This window comes from Anastrepha obliqua, unplaced genomic scaffold (genome assembly GCF_027943255.1).
Source record: "Anastrepha obliqua isolate idAnaObli1 unplaced genomic scaffold, idAnaObli1_1.0 ptg000012l, whole genome shotgun sequence".
NCBI lineage: Eukaryota > Metazoa > Arthropoda > Insecta > Diptera > Tephritidae > Anastrepha > Anastrepha obliqua.
The window spans coordinates 655,735-678,054 of NW_026562179.1; positions in this window are offsets into that span (position 1 = coordinate 655,735).

The following is a 22,320-nucleotide window of genomic DNA, read 5'->3' on the forward strand; positions in this document are numbered from 1 at the left end:
AAGTAGAAAATAAATTTTAATGACAAAGAGATCTATAATGAAATAATAGCAAATCGAACGATCAGTCATAGTCAACTACCTCAGAACAGAATTATAACAAAAATTAAGATACAAATAGAATAATTCAAATTAGAGTTAACCTTCATGTGCCCGGGATATAAAACTTACGTACCCGGTCGGCTTACTACATTTGTAGTAACTACGTAATTGCATGCAAAACCAATATAATGTTAAGAAAAAAAGACTTGTATGGTGTTTTTTTTTACTTGTACGTGTGTAATAACCTTTTCATTTAAAAATATTGAATTCAGGTGATAATTTTAATACAAAAAATGTTTTAATTTTCAGGAGTTGAACAGCATTTTCCCAAAATATATGTTTCGCCATGTGCATTACACACTGCTTTTTTGCACCAACTACAGATTTTTCGTGTGTTGTTACGACTTCCTATTTCACAGTATTGACAAGGTACAGGATATTTTGGTTGTTTATCGTTGGAAATATCAGCTAAAATAGATGAATCAACATTAGATGTAGCAGAAAGCGATTGATCCAGTGCCATTTCGATAGCTTTACGTGTTTGATGGAATCCCAGCACCCGGGGAACTTGAGAGCGCTGTTCAATTGCTGGCATAAAAAGCTGCTTAGACAAGCTCCGCAAGAACTTTCGTCGCGCGTCTGTGCGACTGTTATATGGATTGTTTTCCGAGTAAATGATGAATGATGCAAGTGCACTTATGTCCAGCATGTTATAAAACATGGCCAAGGGCCAATGCAATGGTTTGCGTTTCGTTGAATATGCAGAAAGCATTTTATCCATTGCGTCGACGCCTCCTTTGTTTGCATTGTAATCAAGGATGTATTGCGGCTTGTTTTTCTTTTCAGCTACAATTGAATTTGTCAAAGGTGTGCTGGCAAGTATTATTACTGATCTGCCTCTTTTTGGAACTTAGATACCAAAGAAAACTTTCCATCGAGAAACCCGAAAATGGAAGATTCTTCAGCACGATTGCGGTCAGCCTTCATTTCATATGGTACAAACGTTTTATTTTGACGAACAGTGCCAACAATAGCAAGACCTTTGGACATTAAATACTTGCCTAAGTTTAGCGATGTAAAAAAATTCTCACAAAAAATAGTCCTTCCGATGTTCTCCCAATGGCATACTAACCTTTGCACAACACCTTCACCTACGTTATTTGCTCGACCAGCATTTGAGTTTTTTCCAGTATATATTTCACTTTTGAGTGGATAGAACGACTTAGCATCGCATGCAAACCAAACCTTTATCCCATACTTGGCAGGCTTAGAGGGTATGTACTGAGTAAACCTAGCAAATAATTGTACATCCACAGTAATTTCTCGAGATGGTTGGTAATATTTGCGCAGATTTGCGTTCATTTGTGTCCACAATTCAGATATTGGAGCAGCCCTATCAGCTTCTAGCCTAACTGCTCTTGTACGCTCGCTTTCAAATCTAATGAATCGAACAATTTCTTTGAAGCGTGACTTAGGCATTACTGCTCGATAAAAGCAAATGCATTCTTGGCTCCATAGCACATCCACATCTTCGTCATTTGATTTATTTACACCTGCTAGTAACACAAGACCTATAAATGCTCTTAGTTCAATTAAGGTTAATTTCTCCCAGATTCTTTTATCTCCAGTGCAGTTTTTCTCGTGACAAGTCTCATAGGCTTTTCGTGCTTTTTCATTCGTATCTACTAGAATTTGTTGAAGCATTGATGGAGTGAATATCAACTCAAAGACGTCAAACCACCAGCGCCAATATCGTGTGGGTTGGAACTCTCATCATTTCCGGCATTGCCATCATCCTCCAAGTCGAAATGCTCTTCCTCCTCATCAAGCTCGCGCAATATGTTTTGCTGAAGTTCTTCGTAACTTAGACTGATAGTTAACTGTTCCTTTTAGCATTTTTAGCAAAGGAAATATATACATATGGATCTAAACTTACCGCTTAACAACTCGTCGTTCCTGAATGTCAACACGCTTTGACATGTCTATACTTGTGTTTCCACAACTCATGTATGTATGTCTATTTGTAAATGTATTGCTTCCTTACACTTGTTGCATCCAGCACAATGAATACAAGACTGATTTTCTTGAATGCTAAAACACACCTAAGCAAACATGCCAGTAGTATATTGTTCTAATTTATTGCGAAATCTAGTTCAAATTTTCCATGCGTGTACACATACACACACACAAACGTACTTCGGTAACTAAGCGAAGCGACAGTTATAAAAAATCGTGTTGCGACAAGCTGAAGTCAACTATAAAATACTATTTTGCATACATTTTATATGGTTACTACAAATGTAGTAAGCCGGCCGCAAGATGATATTTTTTTCAAAGTAGGGTCTAGAGGTCAGGCAAATAATATTTCGAGTGTTATTATACTCTTAATTGACTTTGATTTGATAATCAGGAAGCTACTAAAAAATTCGGGCATTGTTGTTTCGGAAAATTTTTTTTTATCTAAATTTTTTTCACAATTTACTACAAATGTAGTAAGCCGGGCACATGAAGGTTAAAAGCGTGGGATGCATTTTGCTTCACTTTCATAACCTTCTGTACTTAGGTAGTTGCCAATAGAATGATTGTAATATTTACTATATCAAGCATCCCACGCTTTTAACTCTAATTTGAATTATTCTATTTGTATCTTAATTTTTGTTATAATTCTGTTCTGAGGTAGTTGACTATGACTGATCGTTCGATGTGCTATTACTTCATTATAGGTCTCTTTGTCATTACAATTTATTTTCTACTTTTTAGTTCGATTAGCAATAAAAGCGTGTTTTTTAGTTTTTTTAAACTATTTTTAATTTACATAATTATGTAATGTTGTCATCGCTAACATTTTGTAACTGGGATCGGCAAATAAAGAAGATTTAAATATTGAAGAAAAACAAAAACTTTTAAAACTATGCCAAAACTAGCCGGACGTATTTTTTAAATAAATCGATTAAAGAAAACAAAATAAAAAAACTATCATATATCCTCTTCCAAACATTAATGAGATTTTGGATAAATTAAGAAAATGCTTTTACTTTACTACGCTTGAATTAGCAAGTGACTTAGAAAGTGAAATGGACGAAAAATATAACCGTAAAACTGCATTCACAGTAGAAGGTGGTAATTATGAATACGTACGAATGCTTTCGGCTTAAAAATGCACCTTCAACTTTCGAACGAGTTATGGACAATATCCTAGGTGAACGTATAGTTAAAATATGTCGTGTTTACCTTGATGTCATTATCATATACTCCACTTTCCTTCAAGAACACATTCTTAGCCTACAAACAGTGTTCGATAAATTGCGATCCTCCAATTTTAAAATTCAGCCTGATAAATCACAATTTCTGCACAAAGAAACCACTTTTCTTGGACATATTATTTCCACAGAGGACATTAAGCCAAATCCCGCAAAAATAAGTGCTATAAACAACTTTCCAATATCTTGAACTCGAAGACAAATCCAAAGTTTTATAAGTCTTGTAGGATACTACCGGAAATTTATAAGAGATTTTTCAAAACTAACCAAACCCCTAACTGAATGTCTGAAGAAAGAAAAAACAACTGAAACGATCGTTATATAAATACTAACAACCCAATATCCTGACTTTACAAAACCATTATATTAACAACTGACGCTGGTAATTTCGCACTAGGCGCAGTTCTATCTCAAGAACAGAGAGTGTGCCACAAACCAATCTGTTATGCTAGTCGCACACTCAATTTATCAGAATACAAGTACTCGACAATAGAGAAGGAACTATTAGCGATAGTATGGACTACTAAATATGTATATTCGTTTTTAATTATAGTGAGCCTAAGAACAGTTATTTTGCGTGACTCAATACGCAGGCTGGCATGATTTACTTTTGCTCGAAACCGTATTGTATATGTACATCAAAAGGATACACGACAGACGATGAAATTGTCTTCATTCATAATACGTTATAACTTCTACAATTTTTCGTCGATTCAGACAAACTTAGACTTAAAATGTAGATGACAAAATTGTCTTTCAGAAAACCTATGTTATGTCGATATAAAAAAATTTTTTGTTCCAGAAAAAATTTAATAAACTTTGATAATTTAGTAAAAAACGTTAAAAATGCCGTTTCTTTTACTTTCAACAGCTGTTTTGTGAAAACTCCGACTTCCATTGACACGATTTATATATTGCCATGTAGGTTATATGTGTGCCTTTCGAAATTTATGCACTTCAAAGAAATGGCGCGCACTGTTTTCGAGATTGCAGGTAATAACTGCACTATTGCCCAAAAAACAGGTTTTCTGGGAATATCTCGGAAACTCTTTGAAAAAAAAATCATTTTTGGTTTCAGCGACCTCAAATTAGTTAAAAAAACGCTTTTTGGTCGAGGACCATTTTTGGTGTAAACTAGTGTTACCAGCCTGGGCATGTTCTACGCTAGCTATTACATCTTGGATGGCTCCTAAGGTAGATCTGCCACTTCTAAAACCATGCTGCTTGTCAGACAGGCCGCCACTGTTCTCTACTGCTTCGCTAAGCCTACGCTTTATCAATTGCTCAAATAGTTTTCCTGCGCTATCCAGCGTACATAGCGGTCTATAAGCTAGCTTTTGCAGCATCATTTAGTTCTTCTTCTGTGAATGGGACGAGTTATGTTGCTTCATACTCAAGTTCTTCCCTTTCATTTCTTTTTTTGTTCTTATCTATTTTAGGGATAGATGCGATGCAACCTATCGTTATGCATCGCATTGTTGTCTTGACTAATGTTTTTGCTGTAATATTCGTGCAGATCGTCGTTTTATTTTCGTCAATAGTTGCAAGGAGCGTCGCTGGGTTGAACTTGTTTATGTTCCATTTGCATGTACTTTTATTTCGATTTTCACGCGCTCGTTGGTTTTCCATTTCAATGTAAAATGTGACGGTCACTCCCATTGAAATATTCCTAGACTCTCCAGTCTTTAGTAAAGGCGACTATGCTCTCCGATGCTAGGGTTATGTAAGGTGTGGTGCCTTCACAACCTGCCTTTCGGTACGTAGTCCTTCCTGTGTTGAGCACCACTAAACCTAGTCTGGCGGCCATGTCCTGCACTCGCCTACCTCTTGAGTTCGTTGTCGTCGAACTCCATTCGGTGGATTTTGAGTTGAACTCTCCCGCTAGGACTAATCGTCCCTCTAAACAAAGGGCTTTGTCTTCAATGCTTTCCAGTTTCCGGGTGAATTCATCTATATTGTCGTTTGGCGACAGCTTATCATTGGGAATTGGTTGTTTTGAACGTAGAAGAACCTTTCGGGGTTACTGCGAAATTTGTGCTCCTAGGCAGCCAGATGGCGGCGGTACCTTTTCCCCTTCTGTCTGGTCCTTTGCAGTTTGATTGAAGGTGTCCGACACCAAACCACCGGTAGCACCGCTTCAGAGATGTGCTAGCTCTCATCCTTGCACTAACCCATCCGATTTTGATATTGTTTTGCGTGAGTAACATAAGCACGTACCTCTGGTCATTGATCAGGTTTTGTGATCCTAACATCAATGTTTTCGCTAGTGCCGGCTAGCATTTTTCTCACAGCAACATCAACTTCCTTCTTCTCCGTGACAGCGTCCAGGTCTCTGATCTCTACAGTTGAAGTTGTAATGGAACCGACCGCTTTTACGGTTTTCTCTAATTGTTTCAAAAACTCAGCGTTAACTGTTTTCCATTTTCTAATTCAAGTAAAAGAGCGCCAATTTGGGTCCTTCTTATGCTTTCACTGTTGTGGTTTCGTCTGGCACGGTCTTTTCTCGGATATTTATGAGAATTTCAGCATAACTGTGACCCTCTACCGGCTCTACCAACACAGCCTCCGATTTTGGTTTTGATATTCGCTCATTCTTCTTTTGTTTCTCCTTAGCCTTCCTTGCCTCATCGTTCCGTGGTCCATCGTTTCGTTTTGGCGCGGTATTGGGCTAAGAGTTTTGCCGATTTACCATTTGCCATTTCTCAGGCTCTCGAACTCTTAGTTTCTTCAAAGAGTCGGGTCCGGCAGGACTTGGTGCATTTGTTTTTGTGGCTGAAGGAGTGCTCTTCTGGACAACGCAGTTTTTTCCCTTTCTGTGTTTGCATCATTTGCAGTTACAGGGACTTGTGTCGACGCATTGGGCGCAATTGCAATATTTTCAGCCTCTTTTGACGTTACTGTTACGTCTAATTCTTGAGACGTCATTTCAATTCCTTCATTGATTTCTCTATGGTTGGCATTGAGTCGCTCGTAAGAGGCGTATTCGCTTTTTGTGGTGGCGAGCGAAGCAATCGTGGTTTCCTTACGGATGTGCTCTGCTCTAGATCTCCGTCATTAGTGGCCTTCTGCTGTTTCTCTTCTTTTTGTCTTTTTTCCTTTATTTTATGCATGCTTTTTTTGTTTAACCAGTGCACCCTCGGAGGTAATGGCTCCTACCCCAGTTCCCTGAGGCCTGACCTACGCTTTACCGATCCCGGAAAACACGGACGGACTGGCGCTCGCCTGGAGCAACGAAAGCTACTACTCTTTCGCCCAATGAACACTTCTTGACCAGGGTCCAAGGAGACTGGTTACTGATATACACCGGAGCTAACACATCGTCAGAGCGAACTCCCATCACCCCTTTAAGGTCGCAGGTGGAAAGCCCTAGCGACCTATCCAGGAACTCCCAATGCGCCCCGTGGCATACCGGTCATGTTTTTTTACATAAACAGTCGCACCTAACATGGTGAACAGACATTGACCAACACACCGCCCAATATGGGAACAAACGTATGCTGGATTTTGTCAACTAACTTTCTAGCTAACTCTTACATTGTCGCTGAAGCGAGGGACATCTTGACTAGGGTCCGCGGGTTCGTCGTACCCGTTACCTCCTTGTGGAAGATGCCCTTGCGGGGATGGATGCTAACGAAGCAATCTCCATTAACAAACAAATTGAAACCATTCAATCAAACACATCAAATTGAAACCACTCTAGAATATCAAATCAAATTTAACAATGCTATACAAAATAGACCGCTTAATGTTACTACCCACATTAACACAGAACAAGATGAAATTGAGTTTTAGCTTAACAAACTAATGAATAGTACATTAAAAGAAGATAATAGATTTTTAGAACTTCAATATAGAACCTCTTCATTCACATCTTTTTGACCTTCTTTGGAACTTTTTGGACTCTTCAAGTGTTTTTGAGCAGTTAATTCTATTTTTTACCCAAAATTTTAATGCACCTTCTTTGATCCATCTTTTTCTATAGCAGAAAATCGCCGAACACGCAAAACACTTGTCTTATTTATGCGTTTCACAAACAGACTAAACATGTTCAACATATATTGCTAAAACCGTGAAATATCTTCGAGAGTAGTGTACCAAATTAAAAAAATAATAATCGTCAAATGTGCGTATCCCGTGAAATTTGAAAATTCACCTTATTTTTTGAACATACCTCGTATTATCCAAATAAACCACAACATAACAATTATCACTTATACAGCGTCCCTGAATCAATTATTTTAGCAAAACTAAAAATAATACCGAAATACGATATATACAATTTTTTTTATATGTATTAATAAAAATTACAACCAAAATTATAATAGTGAAAAAATACAGTAATTAAGTTTGAGTTTATTCTTATTAAGTAAATCCTTTTGTTTTGTTTTAACAGTAATTCAATATGTTTTTCTTGTTTTAACTGATTTACGTACAAATTTTTTAATTTAAGTTCTGTTGCTGTGGTATTTAAATTTTCTTTAATTTTGGTAATTTTGTTTGGCAAGACAAATTTGTCGTAAATTCTAACTTTATTGTTTTCATAACTTTTACTTCAGGCTATTATTTCACAGTTTAAAGTTAAGAAGGTTCCTTTTTGTTCACTATTTGATTTTTACAATTGTGCTTAAATTAAATTTTTTTAAGTATTCAAGTTCCTGGCAAGTCTTCTTTATTTTTTTTTTTTTGCGCTTACACCATTTTTTGTGTGTTTGTCCTCCTATTTGTGGCGTGCGGCTTGATGCTGTTACACAAATGGAGGGACCTACAGTTTTAAGTCGACTCGGAACGGCAGATATTTTTTATCAGGAGCTTTTCATGATAGAAATACACTCTGAGGGACGACCGCTATTAGAAAAAGGTTTTTCTTAGACTTGGAGTTTCACTGAGATTCGAGCCAACGTTCTCCGAATTCCAAATAGTAGTCTCCGCCGGCCGAATTATATAATTAATTTTAATTAGATTATTTTTTTATCTAAAGCACTTAGATGCAGAATGTAAGAGGAGAATTGGGATATTAGTAAGGTTCTTATAATGTTGGTATCTGTATGCTGTTGTACATGTCAATTTCGTTGATAAGGTTAAAAGGACTTGGGTGACTATGTCCGTCTTTATTTTTTATTGTACTTAAATTCTTCTCGGTGGTCACTATTGACTTTCCTCCAAAAAATGTTTCGACTGGTTTTTCTTTCGTAGCGCAGTGCACTGAGTGATTGTACTCTTTGACCGATCTTTCTATTATTTCTTGCAAGTTGGAACCAAAGTGCTCTACTTGCCCGTTACAGCAGCTTTTATATGGTGCTGTTAGGGGAATTTTTATACCAAACTCGTTTTCCATCATAAAGTTTATCGTTTCTGATTTATGTAAATGTTTTTTCGTTGTCCGGTTTCTGATATCAGATTGTGTTGGTGTTATATGAAAAAAATTAAGACAATGTCACATTTCTTTGCCATCTGGTTGAACGAGTGTGTGAATATGTGCGAAATGTTTGTGTCGAATTCGGCTGGCGATAAGATTGTTTCAGTGATATATGAAAAAAAAAAATCAATACGGTTCATCCTCATGTTGCTTCGTTGTCATCTGAACAACGACTGATTGGACAAGTGAGCGAATACATGTGAAATGATCGTGCAAAATTCAGCTGCCGAGCTCCCTGTGACGCGGCAGCCAAGGTTCGCCTCACAATTTTCTTTTTAACTATAGTTAATGAGCAAGCATTAGAGATCTATCATTCTAAAATAAATAAATAAATAATTGGAAGTACACTTCTGCTAGCTATTTGGCCGAACTCCCCCTCCTATTTGTGGGGTGCGCCTTGATGCTGTTTCACAAATGGAGGGACCTACAGTTTTAAGCCAATTCCGAACGGCAAATGGTTTTTATGAGGAGCTTTTTCATGGCAGAATCACTCGGAGGCTTGCCATTGCCTGTCGAGGGTCGACCGATATTAGAAAAAACGTTCTGTCATTTTGCTGTTTCTTGCATGTAGATTCGAACCTACACCCTCCCGAATGGTAGTCATGCACCAACCCATTCGGCTACGGCGATAAGATTAAAAATCAATTGGACGAGTGTGTGAATGCATTTGAAATGATAGTGCTGAATTCGGCTGCGGAATCCCCTGTGACGTGGCAGCCGAAGCTAGTTTCACAATTTTGATTTTCATCATAGTTATTGACCAAACCTTGTAAATTTACCATCCTTGTATATACAGCGTCCTCTCTTAAGCGGACACCTAAGGGACTGACATATTTGTCCGCTTATGGGAAATGTATGAAAAGAGTTCATAAAAATTTGTAATTGATGTAGGCTTAAACAATTTTGTTTCCAAACCTAGAGCATAAATATATAGATACATATTAGACGAAGTCAGAATTTTTCAAAAATTAAAAAAAGAATTAGATGCACAAAATATTCAAAATTTTTTACAAAAGTCAGAAATTGTAGCCTGGCGAGTTTTTTCCTTAATTTCAATGTCTTGAAAATGTTTTAGATCAGTAAGCAGTTCAACACCCTCAAGGTGACTTAAGGAAAAAGCTTTTAGTTTTCTTATAGCTAAGTACGTCTGTTTATAGGAAGTTAACTTGGCGTCAATCACATTTTCTATTTCATCTTCATACCAGATAACCAACGATTTTTGCGAAAGAGCTTACATTTCAATATTGATATTTTAAACATCTTCATCATTTATGAAGACTTGATTATCTTAATTAAAATAGTCTTTCACGTCAACTTGGATTTCGCTCTGAACTTGATAAATAACGTTGGAGAACTGAGCAAGTGCTGATATAGAAAGCTCATCTTCAGCGGTCCAACCACTAACATCATTAGGCATACCTGCTTTCCCAAACCCAGCTTTAATAAAGCACTTTTGTGTTGTCTTTGGGCTCACTTGCTCCCACACTTTATGTATAAAGTAAACAACATCTAAAAAATTTCTTGATTTTGACAGCTCCATCCGAAACAAAATGTGTTTTAAAATAACGATTTGTACATAAACTTCAAGTTTTTTTATAACGCCTTGGTAAAGCGGTTGACAAATGCTGTTGTGTTTGCTGGGAGAAAAATAACTTTAACGTTTTTGAATTTCAGATCGCGAGGATGGGAAGCCGATCTAAAAATACCACGACTTTCCGCTATTGAAGTTACATTTTTCTATCGAACTGGACGAGAAAATCTATCATCCAATCAGACGTCATTCAAGCCTATTTGTTTGATTGCCACGTAACGGATAAATTGTTCAAATTTATATTGCGAAATGCGCGAGGTCTTGCAGATTTCCCAATAACAAAAAGGAGTTCTCTTTCTCCAGCCATATTGACGTCGTGTAAAATCGTGAGTCTATCCTTAGCAAATTTTCCACGTGTATATCGTTCCCCTTTTAATGCAAATGTTTTATTGGGTAATGCCAGGAAAAACAAGCCAGTTTCATTTGCATTATAAATGCGTTGCGAATCATACCCTTCAATCAGATTTGGTTCTTTTTCTGTAAAACTTTTTCAACACCTTGGTTTCCACTACCACCTTATCCAGAAATTACAGGCAAGGCTATGTTTTGAACCTTTCGAGCCAACCGAATGATGCTCTAAAATCGTCGTATGATAATTGAGTCTCACTGAAATTTATTTAGCTTTGCTCCTTATAAATGTGCCTGACAGAGGAGTACACATATTTCGAGTCTTCACGAACCATTCGTAGCCCAATTTATCAATATTGGGCTTCAGCAGTCTCATTTTTCTCTTCGGATAGACATCATTGTCCTACAAACTTAAAATTTAGTCATTGTTTTTGATAATGCAAGTTGCTTGATTTTTGGTGGTCTTACATTTATTTGCCAACTGTCGTACACTATGTAAGTTTTTTTATGAATTTAAATGACTTTAACTTTGTCTTTTATGCTCAAAACTGCTTTAGGCATACCAATTCTATTCATATGTATACAAAAGAAACTACGTGTGTATGTATTTACGTACATATTTATATTTTTTACGGTATTAGAGAAACATTTTTCCAATTTAGGGGCTTCCGCTCTATACGTACATGCATGTGTTACTAATAAGCAACAGCTGTAGTAATATGGTTATAAATAAACAGAAACACAATATTGTAGGCTATCCAGTTATGGGAATTAAAATACCCTTTCGGAGGAAAAAAAGTGTTATGAGAGGGTTGTCCGCTCAAGAAGGAAACATTTTAGAAATCCTGAGGGATTTTATTAGTATTGAAAAAACTGTACATTTATGGTGTCCGCTTAAGAGAGATGTCCATTAGGAGAGAGTACACTGTATTTCAAACTAAGAAAAGTGAATAAACAAATGGCAAAGATACTGAATGTGACATTTTGCATAATTGTTATGATTGTTCTAATATTTCCTTGCAACACGCTAGATTCATTTACCAGAACTTTTTTTTAGAATTCTTTATATTTACGTAATTAACGGTCTGATTGCAGTGAAACGGTTTAACGTATTCCAGCGCGATTACCACGCAATTTTACATCGAGATTTGCTTTTTTTACCAAAGTCATATTGACCTCTTAAGCGTTGCTGATATCTAAAGTATGTACCAAATATGTTTACAGTGAAATGCGAAAAAATGGAAAAGTAAAGCTCCTGGACTTTGTTGTTCCGGTGGAAAAGTTATATTACCAAGACTACAAGAACCAACAAATTCCTTAAAGTCTTTAATTCTTGCCATAACAAATCCTGAGCAATATTCAGCTAATTCAAATAATCCCTTTGGTGCAAATGAAATGCTGAAGGAAATTGTATTAACACATTTAAAATTCAACGGGAAGTCTACCTTCCCATCGGTTCTTTACTTCTACACGAAGGTCCCTAAAGTTTTACAAATTTATTTTGTTTCGCCGACCGATGAACTCTCGACAATTAACGAAGTATTGAACAATAACAATCAAAGTCGACATATTTCAAGTTTCGAGTACAATTTAGAAAACAACGTTTTATATAAAATTTAGGACTTCCATTTGATTATGCGCACTGATCGCGTAGCCTATAATGACAATATCAGTTGATATAGCATTCCTGCTGTTAGTGAGGAAAAGAGAGCTAGAGACATTGTCTTGCATCGCCGCAGTGGTGGCAGAAACGATTTTCTGAATTACATCACATGTACGATCCACTTCAGTAAAAAATGTGTCGTGTCGGCAATACTACTCTACCGTTTTATGGTAAGAGCAGTTGAATTATCTGAACTTCTTTAAAAATTTGTTCAATCCATATTCTGTTGATATTGAGGCAAGGGCGATAGCCGAAATATTAAATTACATCCGTTTTAATCAAAAACAATTACACGCGGACGAGTACGTATGTACATCTAATGCATTCAACCATACAGAAATAAATATTCTCAAAACCTTGAACACAAGGTTATATTTATTTCTTTCGACATTTATGTAAGAAAAACTCATGATACTCTGACTAATGTGCGCAATTGTGGTCGTCCGAATGTATTCATAACGCTTACCCTCGATCTGGAATGGCATGAAATCAAAAACGATTTGTTTAATAAACAAAAGTGTTACGATCTTGAAGGGCTGGCGAAAATCCTCTACTGAACCCTCCCCGAGGGTGCCGGCTGGAAATAAGTACCACAGTTGTCCTAATTTTAGGAGGTACTTAGCTAAGTCCCCGTTAGCTGCTATCCCGTTCGATACTCCTCAATAGTACAGCACTATTCAAAGTACTTTTAACGTGGTCGGGGGTGAAGGGCTGGAGTAAGCTGTGATGCGATCTGTGCCGAGAATCTGTCAGGCTTGGGCCCTTTTTGAAAATAACCAAGTCTCAGACGGAGCTTACGGATACCTGGCGCCCTCCGTAATAATTGGCCTTACCCGTCTAGATCGGAGCTATGCACGGGAGGACATCTTTTCTCCGACACTCGTGGGTCCAAAAACGAATAGTCTAAATATTAAAAATAAAAAAAGGAGATCGGTCCTCCTCCCCTAACATACCGACAGGAACAACCAGTTCCGCAGTACGAGCAATGGTCGCACCGGGCTTAAAGAAAAATACAAATATCGGTTTAATAAGTCGTTCCAAACAAGTGACAGCCGGAGCGAGAGTCAGGCCATTAACTTTACAAACAACAGAACTGGTAGAAGTGCAAGCACAAGTGAAAGTGCAGTAGCCCGACTGTCAACTGTTCACAGAAACGCTGCAAGGTCCCTAAGGAGGGTGTTCGAAACCCTGCTTAAAGAGAAAGAACTCACACGGGAGTTGAAGGACGCGGTTGAAAGAGCGAAAGCAATCATTCTAGACTTCAACCCCAGATTTCAAACCAACACAATCTGCTCCAAAACGACAACGGTCCTTGGAGGAAAAAAAGCCTAACGCAAAAAGGCACAAAACCATTGGCGTGGGGCCCAGATAATCCTCTGCGGAGGTTGCAAAAGATCGCATTATTATAGGAGTTCTGGATGAAAACCATCCTGAAGGCCCAATGGAAATGGGTTGAGACCGAGCTAACGAAAGTGACACTGAAGATTATACTGGAGAATCCCGGCCCCCCCCCCTGCGTGCGAAGATTTAGGCTAGCACCAAGGCTAGATAAAAATAATAGCGTGCGACGACGAGAGATCGGTTCAGCTCTACAAAGAGGCCATCGCAAAAGTCGGCGAAGTGTACACAAATGTCAAGCTGGTGGTCGTGGACAGGAAGGATATGCCGTCCAGGCCGCGAGTGAGAGTCTAGTTGCCTTCAACAGTCGAAGACCTTGAAGATATAATGAAACTAATTCGGGTCTGCTATCCAGACATCCCAGCGCAGGAGTGGAGATGCGTCAAACCGTTAAGCAATAAAAACAGCGCAGAAGAATCGAAAGAGTGCGCTCCTATGCAGGCTCTCCTACTCCTGACCGAAAGCTCGATTGAACCGTTAGCGAAATGCGATGGGCAATTGAAATACGGAAAACTCTATATTTATGAAACCGATGCCTCCGGTGAACTCCTCACCACTAAAGAAAACACAGAAACCATGAGCGAATTAGAGCCCATGAGCGAAACAGAACCGATGAGTGAAGATGAGCATCTCACCGAAGAAGAATACGCCTCTTTAGGCTCAGGAATGGGCTTAGGGAGGTTGTACTTTGAACGTCAGAGTAAGTATTCCGTAAAACAGCGTAAGTATACCGAAAGGGAACTTTTATGCAAAAATAAAGAAGATCCAGTCATAACGCTAACAGCTCATGCATCTTCCACAGATAAATCTACACCACTTTAAGGAAGCCTGCCTTGCCCTCCTGAATCGTCTGGCACAAGATCAGCCAGATGTAGTCCTCATCCACAAACCCTGGCTATGTAGGTAGGTGTAGTGGTTGTCGGTTGACACACCTAGGCCTGCTGTAGACCCATTATGATACCACCGGGGCTGTCCCCTCTCCTCACTCTACATTGTCCTAATTAAACCAACCTGTGGCTTTAATAAATCTAACATGACTTTTTATTTTTATATTGGTTACTTCTGCCAAGTTATTCAGGGAACTTTTTCCTAAAATATTAAAACTTCGTCTATCCAGAGTCACGCACCCGCATAGAAAGTGTTCTGTAGTCTCTTCTTCTTCAATGTCGTTACAGCTTCTGCAATAGTCGTTATAGGGTGCTCCCAGTCTACTGGCATGCCTACCAATCAGACAATGCCCGGTTTGGACCCCGAGAAGATTTCTCATATTTTTTCTGTTTACTTTCAACAGTCGGTTTGTGCGGCGCATATTCCATTCCGGCCAGGTCATTCTACTATGGATCTTATCTATGGATAAGTTCGTGCGGTTTTACAACAGATGGCGTAACTTGATTATTATTCCATCGATCCACATTTCCAAACATTCATTGGAGAGCTACTGTCGTAAGGCACAAACGTCAGTATAAGTTTTTTATTTGAAGCGTAAACAACAATATTTTTACCACACTTGAAAATGTCGAATTTCGTGCCAAATAATGTGTTTTTGCGGGGAATTCTTTAATATGAAGAAAAAAGCAGCCGAAAGTCATCGTATCTTGGTGGAAGTTTATGGTGAGCAAGCTCTAGCTGAGCGAACGTGCCAGAAGTGGTTTGCACGCTTTAAAAGTGGTGATTTTGGCCCCGCCGCCAAAGTTCATGGATACCGAATTGGAGGAATTGCTCGATCAAGATCCGGCTCAAACGCAAGAAGAGGTTGCAAAAACTTTGGGAGTTGATCAATCAACCATTTTCAAACGTTTAAAAGCCATGGGAATGATCCGAAATTCAAATTTCGAAAAAAAACCGCACGAACTTATTCATAGACCTATTAGTTGCACAGGTCATGGACTGAGACCATAACCTGTTGGCAGCACTGATAGTGTGTTTATCTATAAGCATTTTACAAGTTGTTGGCTTTATCTGGTCGAATCGGTAATGTGGCACGCAATCTAGCTAGTTCAACTGCTTTGAAATTGCCTTCTTTGTCCCTATGACCTGGCATCTAGAGCAGGTTTATTACAAAGCACTGTGATAGATCTGTCAAAACGTCGATAAATTCTTTTACTGTCTTCGAGTTAATATAAGGCGATGTTAAAGCATTCAGGGCCGATTGGCTTACTGAATATATGCTTATACCTTTGTGGTGAGGAAATTTTTATTTAGGGCTAGCAGACCTTTCCAAAATTTCAGCTTGAAATACACTGCAGTGATCCGGTAACCGGAATGAGATGTTGGCATTCCTTCCTTCGGAATGAAGGCCTCCGACTACTTGATCATTTAGCTTGGAACCATCAGTATAGATGCCGATTCCGCTTCTTCTGTCCATTACCCCATTGTCCCAATCTTCTCTCGTAGGGAAAGTTGTGGTACAGGATGTGTTTAAATGCAACTCTACAGAGCTACAAAAGTCTGTCGTTTGATGTAGGAAGGGGTATTCATCTAGTATTCCCCCATTGACTCCTTCTGTTAATGGCTAAGTTAGAAGATTCTCTTAATCTAAGTGTCGATCTCGCTGCCAGCTGTTTGCTCTAGGCCTCAATCGGTAATAACTGCAGCTTGCCATTCATCGCTGCCGTCGGCGTAGTCTTTAGTGCCCCGCTTATGCAGAGACCAGTGCCCCTTTGAATACTCTCTAGGCGTTGTGCTGTTGTTCTTTTCGCAAGTGTTAGCCACCAGACTAAGACACGGTATGTCATGATAGGCCGTACCACTGCTGTATATAGCCAGTGTACTACTTTTGGGGTTAGGCCCCATTTCGCCCCCACAATTCTTTTGCATGTATAGAGTGTTGTGGCTGCTTTTTTTACTCTACCATTAATCGTTTGTTTTCACGAGAGCTTCCTATCTAATACTAGTTCTTTGTAGCTCGCCTCTTCCCCAATTGACAGTGTGATTCCCTCAAGGGTAGGGGGGCTTAGAACAGGCATCCTGTATTTCCTGGTGAACATGATTAGTATGGTATGAAAACTACCCTGACTTCCCTCCACCTTAGAGGGACGTAGTTTAGTCGTAATGTTGCTCTGAATATGGTTATCAGCCATTTCATAATGTTGCCCAATGTCTGTTGTAGTTGCGCAGGGATTATTCCATCTGGTGGTGGTGTATTATATATTATATTTGAAAATTTTCAACAGCCCAAGTTATCTTGGCTTCTGTGACAATGTTGAGGATATCGGAACTTAGTACCGCGTCCGAAGTTAGAATATTGGCGGTTATCGCTTCCTCTAAATTACCTGCGAAGTGAGTATTTAGTAGTAAGTCTAATGATTCTTCGCTGGATTCTGTCCGGCTGGAGTCTGGCTTCTGAAGATACCCTATGGGTTGAGCAGACTCCCCACAAAAAGTTCTCCATAAAGACCCTGGGTACGGAATGGCGAAATCTGCGGCTTAGGGACTTCAGGTTATCTTATATATAAAAATGGAGACGTTTTTTTGTGTTCGTTAGTCGCCGATTCACGCCTAAACGCATTCACCGATTTCAATCAAACTTTCACAGATCATTGGTATTGGTCCATAGATGGTTTATGTGAAGTTTTAAAGAAATCGGTAAAAGTATGCGTGCGTTGTGTAAGTGTGAAAAATGCAATATTTGCGTGTTTCCCTTATACGGACATTAGGTATACGGAATGAAAATACACAAATAGAATATACACAGACATGAATAACATTGCTTCCATGTCGAGTGACGTATGGGACTGTATTATTCGTAACGCAATAGTTGTCCTCTCTTTTGTTTCCCTTTTATGCATGCGTGACACGGCATCAAAGCACATTGCTTTTTTTTAAACTGGAAAAATATTTTGAGCTTCATTTGAACGTTTTATGATTTAGATAAAATAAAAATTCGTTAAATATATTTGATTCCATTAATAACCATAAGACTGTATTTTTCGAAGTTCAAAGCGGACGAGCAAAATGTAAAAAATAAATCCTCCTGTATGTATATATACTCGAAAAAGTTATGCTAACACTTTTTTCATGCATTTAGGTAGTCAATTTTATATGGGCAAATGTACGTTTACGAGATAAAGGTATAGCGCTGAAGACAAATGCTCAGGATATAGTACAAAAATGCATATTTCACATAGTAATATTATCATTGTTAAAAGAGAACAAGTTTGTATTAGGTAATAATTCTTTCTGCTTCTGCTTCTTTCTGTTCTGCTTTGACGAGTGGAAAAACCAAAATAAATAATTATATAATATTTGTATGTGTGTTTAAAAGAGTTGGATTATTTTGTGAGTGTAAGCGGTTTCAAAGCCAAAGAATAGTTGCAACATTAAAAAATTGCTGAAACACATTTTCATTTAACAACTAAAATAACAAATATGAGAAAAATATGTACTTTCTTCAATTTTCTTCTGTTGCCAACTTTCTGAAAAACGTGAATTCACCGCGATGCGATACAGAAACAAAAAGACAGCGACAGCGCGCAGAGGGTTTTGAGCAATAATATAAATTTGTATCAAACAACGCATTAAATAGTCATTTTAGTATACTTTTGGTGTTTACTTATTCAACTAAATGCATGTATTAGTTTTTCTTTAAGAAATTAATCTAAAATTTGCAACTTTTTTTTATGATTTCTAAAGATTACTTTATTTTTGCCCAAGAGCAACCTTGCGTACAGAAAATTGTGTTGTACCTAAAACTTCACCACTATAAACTTGGTCCTTATAAAGGACTTTCACCACAATTTGTTTACTGGATATACTGAGGTCAAAATAATCAGCTGTGTCAAAACCATTTGATGAGTGGTCAACAATTTTAAAGTGCGTTTTTCATTGTTGTTTTTTTTTTTTTGGGAAAAAATGTATAAAAATAAAATATATTGTGCGTAAAATTTTAATAATCAGTGAAAATAAAAAAACGGTGGTTTCGTTGTTGTTGTTAGCGATTGTAATGCACATTGTGAGTTTTTCATGTTTTTTTGATTAAATTCAAATGCGAATAAATGATATCGGTCGTCGGTCGCGTAGAACGCAAAATAGATCAAATGAAAGGCAAAATCAATCACAAGAAGAGCGAGAAATTCAAAACCAAAATCAAAGGGAACGTATAGCCAGATCACGTTCAGGCCATTCACCTGAAGAACGTATACAACGTAATGAGCAAGATAGATTAAAATAAACACAATAAACAAAGCACAAGGACAATCGCTAGAATTATGCGGAATTGACTTAGAATATCCATGCTTCTCCCACGGACAATTAATTATATGTATCATGTTCACGTGTAGGAAAACCATCAGTTCTGTTTATTTATACCACAACTCAGGGCAAAACAAAAATGTATATTAGTTTACGAAAAGGCTTTGCGTTAGTTTAAGTTTAAAATTAACATTAATTTTATATTCTAAAAAAAGAATAAATACACATAGAGTGAATTTAAATCGAGTGTTCATTATTCATTCTTAATTTTGATATGCCTAGCGAAGCAGGCAGAGGGTCCGCTAGTAAGTTATAAAAGAGCAATTGTGAAGGTATTGAACTGGGCATTTATAATTGCAAAAACGCAACTTAATATATATTTGATTCAAAATTTCAGTAACGCAGATACTACGACGGTTAGCTGGGAAGTGAGCGGAAGGAACATCTGGTTAACCTCGTTATACTTTGCCGGAGACGTCAGAGGTCTACTACCGTCCCCGCTGATAAGAACACTTGTGAAAGACTGCAAATGACACAATCGTGAATGAGTCTTAGGAGGTGACGCAAATGTTCACCATACTATATGGGGGATCTCGGATACCAACGAACGTGGTGAGTCTCTCTTTAATTATATTATTAATTATATGTAAGCTTTTATTGTGTAACAAAGGCAACGAACCCACACTTATTATACGTAATAGACAAGAACTTCCTGATATTATGCTAGTAAGTCACACTCTTGTCACACAGTTTAACAGAGCGAAAGCGACACGAGAGTGGAGAGACGGGGACTGCTATTACAGTAAACTAAGAATTTACAAAAAAGAAGTTAGGAAAGTGTAAAGGTCTCTTTGGAGGACGTTCTGGGGTGAAATTGAAGGAACCACAGAGGCTTCTAGACTGCGTAAGATCCTTTTAAAAAATCACTATTCCTCGAAGTGATGAAACTTTGAAAATGATAGTGTACACACACATTCTCAGCAACGAATCATCCAATATATTAATCAACAATCACACAAAAGGATCTGATTCTGACATTGAAGACATAAGACCTTTAAACGATTTAAATCAGTGGGTCCAGATGGATTTTTCCCGGCCCAAATATAAAACTCATTAGACTACCTATATCTTGGAGTGGTTAATGGCTATATTTAAGGCTGTTCTGAAACTTAAAAGTGTTCCATCAGTATTGAAAGAAGTGAAAGTTGTCTTTATTCCCAAGACAAGGAAAAAGTTCACACACAACATCCAAGGATTTTAGGCCAATTAGCCTATCCTCCTTCTTGTTAAAAACATAATAATAGAAGAGTATAATAAAGCTTATATCAATCCCAACAGGCGTAGTATCTCACAACATGCGTACTGTAAAGGGAAATCTACAGAAACAGCACTTAACTCACTTGTTACAGAAGTCGAGAAGTCAATTTACAATAAGGAATACACACTAGTAGCCTTCCTTGATATCGAGGGCGCATTTAACAACATCTTACCGAATACCATAATAAAGGCGTTGACTGATTTCAGGATCTCCGGGAATCTGGTGGAGATCAGCAAAACCATGCTCATAAGCAGATTTGTGATCGCAACCCTAGGGGCCTCGAAGATCAGGAAAAGAGTCAGTAGAGGAACACCTCAAGGCGGAGTGCTGTCCGCTCTCCTTTGAGTGCTGGCAATAAACTTCTTGCTAAAGATCATAGAGGAGAGAGGACAACACGTCGTAGCATATGCGGATGATGTTGCAATGGTAATAAGAGGGAAATTTCCTAATACACTTTGCGAAATCATGCAAGATTTACTAAACATGGTTGAAAACTGGTCAAAAGCAAATGGGCTAAGAGTCAACCCTAACAAAACTGAAGTGATATTATTTACCAGGAAACATAGAATTCCAAGAATAACTCCTCCGACTCTAGGTGGAACAGCTTTGTCATTTAGTGATGAGGCTCGCTACTTAGGTCTAATACTAGACAGAAAACTAAGATGGAAATCAAATATCGAAGATAGAGTAAAAAGAACAACAATAGCACTATACACTTGTAAGCAACAAATAGGACTAAGTTGGGATCTTTTCCCATCTTTCGTAAATTGGGTGTACACTGCAATTGTAAGACCAATCTTAACATACCGTATACTAGTATGGCTTTAGATAAGTTATATGTATATAAAAAAAAAATCATGGTACATGTACAAAGAATGGCCAGTCTTTGCAACTGCGGGGCCCTGAGGACCACACCCACCGAGGCACATAATGTTTAGCTTAACCTATTACCAATAGAGCATTTCAGCAAGCAAACAGCTGCCAAGGCGGCTCTCAGATTAAGAGAAATCGGTCTACTTAGAATAAACCAGAGGGGGCACTCTTCAATTTTAGAAAAATTCCCCTGCGTTCCTGGTACAATGGATTTCTGTATGACCAAGGATATCAACTTAGATAAATCCTTCGTCACAGCACTTCCTTCTAAAGAGGAGAGGGATAGTTGGATTATTGTTAAGGAAAATGATACATATAAACATCTATACAGATGGTTTAAAACTAGACAACAGAGTAGGTGGAGGGGTGGAGTTAGCCAATCAGTTCGTCTACCTGATCATTGAAACTATTTCAGGCGGAAGTCACTGCCATAAAAGAGGGACTTACGGCAATAAAGACGAGAGTATTATCGCCGAATGAAGTCTTCATATACTCGGACAGTCAAGCAGCAATAAAAGGGCTAGAATCTAAAACACACTTGTCAAAAACAGTCATAGAATATTTTAAACTTCTAAATGACGTATCAAAATACTACTAAGTACACCTTATTTGGGTGCCAGGCCACAAGAATATAGCAGGGGACTGCAGGGCAGATGAACTTACTGGCACTGGTATAATGCTTGACCTCCAAGTATATAAGACGCAGATACCCATGCCTTTAGCCACTTGTAAACTACTGATAGATAGGGAAACCATCAATAAGGTAAATACAAGTTTGCAAAACCTCTCAACACACGAACTAAGCAGACGGACATATCCGAAATGGAATAGCGGTCGATCAAAAAGTTTGTTAAGATTTAACAGAGAAACTATAAGAAAAATAATAGGGGTATTAACTGGTCATTGTCTGATAGGCAGCCACGCTAGAAGGTGAGGACTCCCGTAATTCGATCTCTGTAGAAGCTGTCTGAATACAGAAGAAGAGGATACAGTCAGGCACAAGGAGGCTCCGCACTCTTGGCATGGCATTTTTAATTGATGTAGCGGACATAGCGCATCTAAAACTAACAACGCTTTGCTCGTTTATTAAAGCTACGGGATAGCTTGAAAAAGAACCCATAGGGTAAGGATAAGTTCCAGTAGTATCACAATGTAGCTATGAAAGGTCTAAGTGTGTCATTGCGACAGCCACCCCACCCTCCTACCTACCTACGATCTTGAAGT